Source organism: Phyllobates terribilis, unplaced genomic scaffold, assembly GCF_046119375.1.
Source record: "Phyllobates terribilis strain yellow unplaced genomic scaffold, ASM4611937v1 Scaffold_11__3_contigs__length_659146591, whole genome shotgun sequence".
Lineage (NCBI taxonomy): Eukaryota > Metazoa > Chordata > Amphibia > Anura > Dendrobatidae > Phyllobates > Phyllobates terribilis.
In genome coordinates, this window is record NW_027362771.1 from 607,947,582 (window position 1) to 607,960,629 (window position 13,048).

A 13,048-nucleotide genomic window follows, 5' to 3' on the forward strand; every position below is an offset into this window, starting at 1 on the left:
AATAGCTAGTAAAGGCTAGGTATTCAGCTGGGGGCTGATATTAGTAGCCTGGGAAGCTCCGTGGGTATTACCCCCTTCCCAGGCTTCAAACATCTGCCCCAGCCGTCTGCTTAACCTCCGCTAGAGCCTAAAATTAAGGGGAACCCGACTCCATTTTTTTTAATAATAAATCCTTTATTTTAATACTAAATGACAAGTACAGTAACCAACACTATCACTGTACTTCATATATATGTGACTGACATGTTTCTATCTATCTAATCTATGTGTGAAGCTCTATTCTGTCTGTTATAAATTGTCGGGTACCGCTGCTGAATTGCCGGCCGGCTTTTTTAAAGAGACGGTGCATGAAAACACTATTATTTTTTTTGATAAATCCTTTACACTAAATGACAAGTACAGTAAGCAGCACTGTCACTGTACTTCGTATATATGTGGCTGACATGTTTATATCTATCTAATCTATGTGTGATGCTCTATTCTTTCGGTTCTAAATTGTCGGGTACCGGTGTATGCCGCTGCTGAATTGCCGGCTTTTCATGTTTCACTGTTGATACTGTTCCCATCGATTTGGGCAATCACTGTAATGCCACAACCACCATGGCTGTGGCATTACAGTGAGTGGCAGACAATCCCTGCATGATTGGTGCTCTAAATAGCGCCAGACATGCAGGACAAGCTTTTGGTGCACGAACAGTTATCGAACATAACCTCGAACAGCCGAATTTTTTGCAAATCGTTCGGGTTCGTCGAACAACTCGAACACCGCCCAAAACAGCTCGAATTTGAGATTGGCGAACAGTTCTAGTCGAACACCGCTCATCTCTATTCATATGCCGTATTCATACGTATGACTTGCTCACATGTTCCTTTTCTTCTACAGCACAGTGAAGATCACTTGATGTTACATTTGCTTTCTTAGAGAAAACAGAAGCAAAACAGGAATTTAAAAGTTCAGTCTTCTCAACATCATTATTGACCACTTTACCCTTTTCATCCTTTAAAAATCCTATAGCATCTTTGGCTTTTCTTTAACTTTTGACTTACTTCCAAAATCCTTTCGAATTGCTTTTGGTCTCTCTTGCAAGCCTCACTTCATTACTGGCTTTAGCTCTTCTAATGCTAGCCCACCTTTCCCTGCAGACAGCATTATATTCTTCTTTAGATATGAACCCTTCTTTTCACTTGATATTCATTTCTTTGTTCCTTTTTAGCAAGCTTTTAAGTTCTGTATTCAGCCATCCTGGTCTCCATAAATGCTTTCCATTCTTCCTTCTTTTCGGGATTGTTACTGATTGTGCAATGAGAATTTAATTTATCAAAACCTCCCATCCTTCCTGGACATTTCTTTCCTTTAGAACATCCTATTTTTCCTTCCTTTTCACTGAGTCCATTAAAAACTGCCTTTCTACAGTCCAATCTTAAAATCTCAGTTTTCGCAGGTTTTCCACCTTTTGTAGTTCAAAAGTATAGGATAAAATTACCGCTGCCTCCTAAATTCTCAACCCCCTATACTTCCTCAACTGTTTCCTAATTTTTGGTAAAAATTAGATCCAAATAAATAATGGCAGCGGTGGGTTTTGAACCCACGCCTCCAGAGAGACTGGAGTCTTAATCCAGCGCCTTAGACCGCTCGGCCACGCTACCTCATACGGATGTTCAAACTTATTTAAATCAGAAATTTGCTAATGATATAAGTTGCGGAAAACATTGTATAACTAATTAGACAAAAATACAAATGTTATTATGCATGAGCAACGCAGTTATCAGGGATTTGTTTGTAAATTTACTCTAGGGCACCATTTTACAAAACATATGACTTGTATCCAGATATTTAACTAATCTTTCCTCTGTTGGCTCATCCACTAATTTTTAGATATCACTGAATTAGGAGGTATAGATTACTTGCTATGATCTCCCATATACAGGACCCTCAAACATGAAGGATTCCTACACCCCTGCCTGTACGTAACAGATAATCAGAAGCAGCAGCAAGGAAGACATTATACAGCAGTGCAGAGCAGTGTAGCTATGAATTCATCACTAGGGTGACTTACTGGAAAGCAGCAGAAGCAGCATGGCTCTGTTTATGTTTGCTAATCACTCTACTCATCCTGTATTGATAATACTAAAAAGGCAGCAGGGATATGAGCTAGCAGTTAGACTTCTTTTGACCAAGATTGATTTTGGCAAATTTTGAGAATGGTTGATCATTGATTGAACTGACATGGATGTAACATAGATGGTAAATTATGTAGTTAATTCTGATGCCTAAAGCCAACATGACTATTCTTATGCCGTATTCATACGTATAACTTGCTCACATGTTCCTTTTCTTCTACAGCACAGTGAAGATCACTTGATGTTACATTTGCTTTCTTAGAGAACACAGAAGCAAAACAGGAATTTAAAAGTTCAGTCTTCTCAACATCATTATTGACCACTTTACCCTTTTCATCCTTTAAAAATCCTATAGCATCTTTGGCTTTTCTTTAACTTTTGACTTACTTCCAAAATCCTTTCATATTGCTTTTGGTCTCTCCTGCAAACCTCAATTCATTACTGGCTTTAGCTCTACTAACGCTAGCCCACCTTTCCCTGCAGACAGCATTATATTCTTCTTTAGATATGAACCGTTCTTTTCACTTGATATTCATTTCTTTGTTCCTTTTTAGCAAGCTTTTAAGTTCAGTATTCAGCCATCCTGGTCTCCATAAATGCTTTCCACTCTTCCTTCTTTTCGGGATTGTTACTGATTGTGCAGTGAGAATTTAATTTATCAAAACCTCCCATCCTTCCTGGACATTTCTTTCCTTTAGAACATTCTACCTTTCCTTCCATTTTACTGAGTCCATTAAAAACTGCCTTTCTACAGTCCAATCTTAAAATCTCAGTTTTCGCAGGTTTTCCACCTTTTGTAGTTCAAAAGTATAGGATAGAATTACCGCTGTCTCCTAAATTCTCAATCCCCTTTACTTCCTCAACTGTTTCCTAATTTTTGGTAAAAATTAGATCCAAATAAATAATGGCAGTGGTAGGATTTGAACCCATGCCTCCAGAGAGACTGGAGCCTTAATCCAGCGCCTTAGACCGCTCGGCCACGCCACCTCATATGGAATTTCAAACTTATTTAAATCAGAAATTTGCTAATGATATAGGTTGTGAAAAACATTGTATAACTAATTAGACAAAAATACAAATGTTATTATGCATGAGCAACGTAATTATCAGGGATTTGTTTGTACATTGACTCTGGGGCACCATTTTGCAAAACATATGACTTGTATCCAGATATTTAACTAATCTTTCCTCTGTTGGCTCATCCGCTAATTTTTAGATATCACTGAATTAGGTGGTATAGATTACTTGCTATGATCTCCCATATACAGGACCCTCAAACATGAAGGATTCCTACACCCCTGCCTGTACGTAACAGATAATCAGAAGCAGCAGCAAGGAAGACATTATACAGCAGTGCAGAGCAATGTAGCTATGAGTTCATCACTAGGGTGACTTACTGGAAAGCAGCAGAAGCAGCATGGCTCTGTTTATGTTTGCTAATCACTCTACTCATCCTGTATTGATAATCCTAAAAAGGCAGCAGGGATATGAGCTAGCAGTTAGACTTCTTTTGACCAAGATTGATTTTGGCAAATTTTGAGAATGGTTGATCATTGATTGAACTGACATGGATGTAACATAGATGGTAAATTATGTAGTTAATTCTGATGCCTAAAGCCAACATGACTATTCATATGCCGTATTCATACGTATGACTTGCTCACATGTTCCTTTTCTTCTACAGCACAGTGAAGATCACTTGATGTTACATTTGCTTTCTTAGAGAACACAGAAGCAAAACAGGAATTTAAAAGTTCAGTCTTCTCAACATCATTATTGACCACTTTATCCTTTTCATCCTTTAAAAATCCTATAGCATCTTTGGCTTTTCTTTAACTTTTGACTTACTTCCAAAATCCTTTCTTATTGCTTTTGGTCTCTCTTGCAAGCCTCAATTCATTACTGGCTTTAGCTCTTCTAAGGCTAGCCCAGCTTTCCCTGCAGACAGCATTATATTCTTCTTTAGATATGAACCCTTTTTTCACTTGATATTCATTTCTTTGTTCCTTTTTAGCAAGCTTTTAAGTTCAGTATTCAGCCATGCTGGTCTCCATAAATGCTTTCCATTCTTCCTTCTTTTCGGGATTGTTACTGATTGTGCAGTGAGAATTTAATTTAGCAAAATCTCCCATCCTTCCTGGACATTTATTTCCTTTAGAACATCCTACTTTTTCTTCCTTTTTACTGAGTCCATTAAAAACTCTCTTTCTACAGTCCAATCTTAAAATCTCAGTTTTCGCAGGTTTTCCACCTTTTGTAGTTCAAAAGTATAGGATAAAATTACCGCTGCCTCCTAAATTCTCAACCCCCTATACTTCCTCAACTGTTTCCCAATTTTTGGTAAAAATTAGATCCAAATAAATAATGGCAGTGGTGGGATTTGAACCCATGCCTCCAGAGAGACTGGTGCCTTAATCCAGCGCCTTAGACCGCTCGGCCACGCTACCTCATACGGAATTACAAACTTATTTAAATCAGAAATTTGCTAATGATATAAGTTGTGGAAAACATTGTATAACTAATTAGACAAAAATAAAAATGTTATTATGCATGAGCAACGTAATTATCAGGGATTTATTTGTACATTGACTCTGGGGCACCATTTTGCAAAATATATGACTTGTATCCAGATATTTAACTAATCTTTCCTCTGTTGGCTCAACCGCTAATTTTTAGATATCACTGAGTTAGGTGGTATAGATTACTTGCTATGATCTCCCACATACAGGACACTCAAACATGAAGGATTCCTACACCCCTGCCTGTACGTAACAGATAATCAGAAGCAGCAGCAAGGAAGACATTATACAGCAGTGCAGAGCAGTGTAGCTATGAATCCATCACTAGGGTGACTTACTGGAAAGCAGCAGAAGCAGCATGGCTCTGTTTATGTTTGCTAATCACTCTGCTCATCCTGTATTGATAATAATAAAAAGGCAGCAGGGATATGAGCTAGCAGTTAGACTTCATTTGACCAAGATTGATTTTGGCAAATTTTGAGAATCGTTGATCATTGATTGAACTGACATCGATGTAACATAGATGGTAAATTATGTAATTAATTCTGATGCCTAAAGCCAACTTGACTATTCATATGCCGTATTCATATGTATGACTTGCTCACATGTTCCTTTTCTTCTACAGCACAATGAAGATCACTTGATGTTACATTTGCTTTCTTAGAGAAAACAGAAGCATAACAGGAATTTAAAAGTTCATTCTTCTCAACATCATTATTGACCACTTTACCCTTTTCATCCTTTAAAAATCCTATAGCATCTTTGGCTTTTCTTTAACTTTTGACTTACTTCCAAAATCCTTTCTTATTGCTTTTGGTCTCTCTTGCAAGCCTCACTTCATTACTGGCTTTAGCTCTTCTAATGCTAGCCCACCTTTCCCTGCAGACAGCATTATTTTCTTCTTTAGATATGAACCCTTCTTTTCATTTGATATTCATTTCTTTGTTCCTTTTTAGCAAGCTTTTAAGTTCAGTATTCAGCCATCCTGGTCTCCATAAATGCTTTCCATTCTTCCTTCTTTTTGGGATTGTTACTGATTGTGCAGTGAGAATTTAATTTAGCAAAATCTCCCATCCTTCCTGGACATTTCTTTCCTTTAGAACATCCTACTTTTCCTTCCTTTTTACTGAGTCCATTAAAAACTGCCTTTCTACAGTCCATTCTTAAAATCTCAGTTTTCGCAGGTTTTCCACCTTTTGTAGTTCAAAAGTATAGGATAAAATTACGGCTGCCTCCTAAATTCTCAATCCCCTATACTTCCTCAACTGTTTCCTAATTTTTGGTAAAAATTAGATCCAAATAAATAATGACAGCGGTGGGATTTGAACCCACACATCCAGAGAGACTGGAGCCTTAATCCAGCGCCTTAGACTGCTCGGCCACACTACCTCATACGGATGCTCAAACTTATTTAAATCAGAAATTTGCTAATGATATAAGTTGCGGAAAACATTGTATAACTAATTAGACAAAAATACAAATGTTATTATGCATGAGCAACGCAGTTATCAGGGATTTGTTTGTACATTGACTCTGGGGCACCATTTTACAAAACATATGACTTGTATCCAGATATTTAACTAATCTTTCCTCTGTTGGCTCATCCGCTAATTTTTAGATATCACTGAATTAGGTGGTATAGATTACTTGCTATGATCTCCCATATACAGGGCCCTCAAACATGAAGGATTCCTATACCCCTGCCTGTACGTAACAGATAATCAGAAGCAGCAGCAAGGAAGACATTATACAGCAGTGCAGAGCAATGTAGCTATGAGTTCATCACTAGGGTGACTTACTGGAAAGCAGCAGAAGCAGCATGGCTCTGTTTATGTTTGCTAATCACTCTACTCATCCTGTATTGATAATCCTAAAAAGGCAGCAGGGATATGAGCTAGCAGTTAGACTTCTTTTGACCAAGATTGTTTTTAGCAAATTTTGAGAATGGTTGATCATTGATTGAACTGACATGGATGTAACATAGATGGTAAATTATGTAGTTAATTCTGATGCCTAAAGCCAACATGACTATTCATATGCCGTATTCATACGTATGACTTGCTCAAATGTTCCTTTTCTTCTACAGCACAGTGAAGATCACTTGATGTTACATTTGCTTTCTTAGAGAACACAGAAGCAAAACAGGAATTTAAAAGTTCAGTCTTCTCAACATCATTATTGACCACTTTACCCTTTTCATCCTTTAAAAATCCTATAGCATCTTTGGCTTTTCTTTAACTTTTGACTTACTTCCAAAATCCTTTCTTATTGCTTTTGGTCTCTCTTGCAAGCCTCAATTCATTACTGGCTTTAGCTCTTCTAACGCTAGCCCAGCTTTCCCTGCAGACAGCATTATATTCTTCTTTAGATATGAACCCTTTTTTCACTTGATATTCATTTCTTTGTTCCTTTTTAGCAAGCTTTTAAGTTCAGTATTCAGCCATCCTGGTCTCCATAAATGCTTTCCATTCTTCCTTCTTTTCGGGATTGTTACTGATTGTGCAGTGAGAATTTAATTTAGCAAAATCTCCCATCCTTCCTGGACATTTCTTTCCTTTAGAACATTCTACCTTTCCTTCCTTTTTACTGAGTACATTAAAAACTGCCTTTCTACAGTCCAATCTTAAAATCTCAGTTTTCGCAGGTTTTCCACCTTTTGTAGTTCAAAAGTATAGGATAGAAATACCGCTGTCTCCTAAATTCTCAATCCTCTTTACGTCCTCAACTGTTTACTAATTTTTGGCAAAAATTAGATCCAAATAAATAATGGCAGCGGTGGGATTTGAACCCACGCCTCCAGAGAGACTGGAGCCTTAATCCAGCACCTTAGACCGCTCGGCCACGCTACCTCATACGGATGTTCAAACTTATTTAAATCAGATATTTGCTAATGATATAAGTGGCAGAAAACATTGTATATCTAATTAGACAAAAATACAAATGTTATTATGCATGAGCAACGTAATTATCAGGGATTTGTTTGTACATTGACTCTGGGGCACCATTTTGCAAAACATATGACTTGTATCCAGATATTTAACTAATCTTTCCTCTGTTGGTCAACCGCTAATGTTTAGATATCACTGAATTAGGTGGTATAGATTACTTGCTATGATCTCCCACATACAGGACACTCAAACTTGAAGGATTCCTACACCCCTGCCTGTACGTAACAGATAATCAGAAGCAGCAGCAAGGAAGACATTATACAGCAGTGCAGAGCAGTGTAGCTATGAATCCATCACTAGGGTGACTTACTGGAAAGCAGCAGAAGCAGCATGGCTCTGTTTATGTTTGCTAATCACTCTGCTCATCCTGTATTGATAATCCTAAAAAGGCAGCAGGGATATGAGCTAGCAGTTCGACTTCATTTGACCAAGATTGATTTTGGCAAATTTTGAGAATCGTTGATCATTGATTGAACTGACATCGATGTAACATAGATGGTAAATTATGTAATTAATTCTGATGCCTAAAGCCAACATGACTATTCATATGCCGTATTCTTATGTATGACTTGCTCACATGTTCCTTTTCTTCTACAGCACAGTGAAGATCACTTGATGTTACATTTCCTTTCTTAGAGAACACAGAAGCAAAACAAGAATTTAAAAGTTCAGTCTTCTCAACATCATTATTGACCACTTTACCCTTTTCATCCTTTAAAAATCCTATAGCATCTTTGGCTTTTCTTTAACTTTTGACTTACTTCCAAAATACTTTCTTATTGCTTTTGGTCTCTCTTGCAAGCCTCACTTCATTACTGGCTTTAGCTCTTCTAACGCTAGCCCAGCTTTCCCTGCAGACAGCATTATATTCTTCTTTAGATATGAACCCTTCTTTTCATTTGATATTCATTTCTTTGTTCCTTTTTAGCAAGCTTTTAAGTTCAGTATTCAGCCATCCTGGTCTCCATAAATGCTTTCCATTCTTCCTTCTTTTCGGGATTGTTACTGATTGTGCAGTGAGAATTAAATTTAGCAAAATCTCCCATCCTTCCTGGACATTTCTTTCCTTTAGAACATCCTACTTTTCCTTCCTTTTTACTGAGTCCATTAAAAACTGCCTTTCTACAGTCCAATCTTAAAATCTCAGTTTTCGCAGGTTTTCCACCTTTTGTAGTTCAAAAGTATAGGATAAAATTACCGCTGCCTCCTAAATTCTCAACCCCCTATACTTCCTCAACTGTTTCCCAATTTTTGGTAAAAATTAGATCCAAATAAATAATGGCAGCGGTGGGATTTGATCCCACGCCTCCAGAGAGACTGGAGCCTTAATCCAGCGCCTTAGACCGCTCGGCCACGCTACCTCATGCGGATGTTCAAACTTATTTAAATCAGAAATTTGCTAATGATATAAGTTGCGGAAGACATTGTATAACTAATTAGACAAAAATATAAATGTTATTATGCATGAGCAACGTAGTTATCAGGGATTTGTTTGTACATTGACTCTGGGGCGCCATTTTACAAAATATATGACTTGAATCCAGATATTTAACTAATCTTTCCTCTGTTAGCTCATCCGATAATTTTTAGATATCACTGTATTAGGTGGTATAGATTACTTGCTATGATCTCCCATATAGAGGACACTCAAACATGAAGAATTCCTACACCCCTGCCTGTACGTAACAGATAATCAGAAGCAGCAGCAAGGAAGTCATTATACAGCAGTGCAGAGCAATGTAGCTATGAGTTCATCACTAGGGTGACTTATTGGAAAGCAGCAGAAGCAGCATGGCTCTGTGTATGTTTGCTAATCACTCTGCTCATCCTCTATTGATAACCCTAAAATGGCTGCAGGGATATGAGCTAGCAGTTAGACTTCTTTTGACCAAGATTGATTTTGGCAAATTTTGAGAATGGTTGATCATTGATTGAACTGACATGGATGTAACAAAGATGGTAAATTATGTAATTAATTCTGATGCCTAAAGCTAACATGACCACTCATATGCAGTATTCATACGTATGACTTTTTCACATGTTCCTTTTCTTCTACAGCACAGTGAAGATCACTTGATGTTACATTTGCTTTCTTAGAGAACAGAGAAGCCAAATAGGAATTTAAAAGTTCAGTTTTCTCAACATCATTATTGACCACATTACCCTTTTCATCCTTTAAAAATCCTATAGCAACTTTGGCTTTTCTTTAACTTTTGACTTACTTCCAAAATCCTTTCTTATTGCTTTTGGTCTCTCTTGCAAGCCTCAATTCATTACTGGCTTTCGCTCTTCTAACACTAGCCCAGCTTTCCCTGCAGACAGCATTATATTCTTCTTTAGATATGAACCCTTCTTTCCATGTGATACTCATTTCTTTGTTCCTTTTTAGCAAGCTTTTAAGTTCAGTATTCAGCCATCCTGGTCTCAATAAATGCTTTCCATTCTTCCTTCTTTTCGGGATTGTTACTGATTGTGCAGTGAGAATTAAATTTAGCAAAATCTCCCATCCTTCCTTGACATTTCTTTCCTTTAGAACATCCTACCTTTCCTTCCTTTTTACTGAGTCCATTAAAAACTGCCTTTCTACAGTCCAATCTTAAAATCTCAGTTTTCGCAGGTTTTCCTCCTTTTGTAGTTCAAAATTATAGGATAGCATGATCGCTGCCTCCTAAGTTCTCAATCCCCTTTACATCCTCAACTGTTTCCTAAATTTTGGTAAAAATTAGATCCAAATACTTAATGGCAGTGGTGGGATTTGAACCCACGCCTCCAGAGAGACTGGAGCCTAAATCCAGCGCCGTAGACAGCTCGGCCACGCTACCTCTTACATATGTTTAATGTTATTTATATCAAAAGTTTGCTTTTGATGTAAGTCGCAGAAAATATTTTATATCCAATAATACAAAAAGACAAATGTTATTATGCAACAGCAACGTAATTATCAGGGAATTGTTTGTACATTGACTCTGGGGCACCAGTTTACAAAACATATGACTTGTATCCAGATATTTAACTAATCTTTCCTCTGTTGGCTCATCCGCTAATTTTTAGATATCACTGTATTAGGTGGTATAGATTACTTGCTATGATCTCCCATATATAGGACACTCAAACATGAAGGATTCCTACACCCCTGCCTGTATGTAACAGATAATCAGAAGCAGCAGCAAGGAAGACATTATACAGCAGTGCAGAGCAGTGTAGCTATGAATTCATCACTAGGGTGACTTACTGGAAAGCAGCAGAAGCAGCATGGCTCTGTTTATGTTTGCTAATCACTCTACTCATCCTGTATTGATAATCCTAAAAAGGCAGCAGGGATATGAGCTAGCAGTTAGACTTCTTTTGACCAAGATTGATTTTGGCAAATTTTGAGAATGGTTGATCATTGATTGAACTGACATGGATGTAACATAGATGGTAAATTATGTAGTTAATTCTGATGCCTAAAGCCAACATGACTATTCATATGCCGTATTCATACGTATGACTTGCTCACATGTTCCTTTTCTTCTACAGCACAGTGAAGATCACTTGATGTTACATTTGCTTTCTTAGAGAACACAGAAGCAAAACAGGAATTTAAAAGTTCAGTCTTCTCAACATCATTATTGACCACTTTACCCTTTTCATCCTTTAAAAATCCTATAGCATCTTTGGCTTTTCTTTAACTTTTGACTTACTTCCAAAATCCTTTCGTATTGCTTTTGGTCTCTCTTGCAAGCCTCACTTCATTACTGGCTTTAGCTCTTCTAACGCTAGCCCACCTTTCCCTGCAGACAGCATTATATTCTTCTTTAGATATGAACCCTTCTTTTCACTTGATATTCATTTCTTTGTTCCTTTTTAGCAAGCTTTTAAGTTCAGTATTCAGCCATCCTGGTCTCCATAAATGCTTTCCATTCTTCCTTCTTTTCGGGATTGTTACTGATTGTGCAATGAGAATTTAATTTATCAAAACCTCCCATCCTTCCTGGACATTTCTTTCCTTTAGAACATCCTATTTTTCCTTCCTTTTTACTGAGTCCATTAAAAACTACCTTTCTACAGTTCAATCTTAAAATCTCAGTTTTCGCAGGTTTTCCACCTTTTGTAGTTCAAAAGTATAGGATAAAATTACCGCTGCCTCCTAAATTCTCAACCCCCTATACTTCCTCAACTGTTTCCTAATTTTTGGTAAAAATTAGATCCAAATAAATAATGGCAGCGGTGGGTTTTGAACCCACGCCTCCAGAGAGACTGGAGCCTTAATCCAGCGCCTTAGACCGCTCGGCCACGCTACCTCATACGGATGCTCAAACTTATTTAAATCAGAAATTTGCTAATGATATAAGTTGCGGAAAACATTGTATAACTAATTAGACAAAAATACAAATGTTATTATGCATGAGCAACGCAGTTATCAGGGATTTGTTTGTAAATTTACTCTAGGGCACCATTTTACAAAACATATGACTTGTATCCAGATATTTAACTAATCTTTCCTCTGTTGGCTCATCCACTAATTTTTAGATATCACTGAATTAGGAGGTATAGATTACTTGCTATGATCTCCCATATACAGGACCCTCAAACATGAAGGATTCCTACACCCCTGCCTGTACGTAACAGATAATCAGAAGCAGCAGCAAGGAAGACATTATACAGCAGTGCAGAGCAGTGTAGCTATGAATTCATCACTAGGGTGACTTACTGGAAAGCAGCAGAAGCAGCATGGCTCTGTTTATGTTTGCTAATCACTCTAATCATCCTGTATTGATAATACTAAAAAGGCAGCAGGGATATGAGCTAGCAGTTAGACTTCTTTTGACCAAGATTGATTTTGGCAAATTTTGAGAATGGTTGATCATTGATTGAACTGACATGGATGTAACATAGATGGTAAATTATGTAGTTAATTCTGATGCCTAAAGCCAACATGACTATTCATATGCCGTATTCATACGTATGACTTGCTCACATGTTCCTTTTCTTCTACAGCACAGTGAAGATCACTTGATGTTACATTTGCTTTCTTAGAGAACACAGAAGCAAAACAGGAATTTAAAAGTTCAGTCTTCTCAACATCCTTATTGACCACTTTACCCTTTTCATACTTTAAAAATCCTATAGCATCTTTGGCTTTTCTTTAACTTTTGACTTACTTCCAAAATCCTTTCGTATTGCTTTTGGTCTCTCCTGCAAACCTCAATTCATTACTGGCTTTAGCTCTTCTAACGCTAGCCCACCTTTCCCTGCAGACAGCATTATATTCTTCTTTAGATATGAACCCTTCTTTTCACTTGATATTCATTTCTTTGTTCCTTTTTAGCAAGCTTTTAAGTTCAGTATTCAGCCATCCTGGTCTCCATAAATGCTTTCCATTCTTCCTTCTTTTCGGGATTGTTACTGATTGTGCAGTGAGAATTTAAATTATCAAAACCTCCCATCCTTCCTGGACATTTCTTTCCTTTAGAACAT

The 13,048-nt window shown here is 37.4% G+C and overlaps 4 non-coding genes across 4 annotated transcripts; all 4 read right to left on the bottom strand.

Annotated features, from left to right (window-relative positions):
* Positions 1 to 1,565: 1,565 nt before the first annotated feature.
* On the bottom strand, positions 1,566 to 1,647 carry TRNAL-AAG (transfer RNA leucine (anticodon AAG)). Its single transcript has one exon. It is a non-coding gene; the product is annotated as a tRNA-Leu (tRNA).
* A 5,760-nt stretch (positions 1,648 to 7,407) lies between these two features.
* TRNAL-AAG (transfer RNA leucine (anticodon AAG)) lies at positions 7,408 to 7,489 on the bottom strand. The gene has a single exon. It is a non-coding gene; the product is annotated as a tRNA-Leu (tRNA).
* A 1,378-nt stretch (positions 7,490 to 8,867) lies between these two features.
* TRNAL-AAG (transfer RNA leucine (anticodon AAG)) lies at positions 8,868 to 8,949 on the bottom strand. Its single transcript has one exon. It is a non-coding gene; the product is annotated as a tRNA-Leu (tRNA).
* Positions 8,950 to 11,789: 2,840 nt separating this feature from the next.
* TRNAL-AAG (transfer RNA leucine (anticodon AAG)) lies at positions 11,790 to 11,871 on the bottom strand. The gene has a single exon. It is a non-coding gene; the product is annotated as a tRNA-Leu (tRNA).
* Positions 11,872 to 13,048: the final 1,177 nt, after the last annotated feature.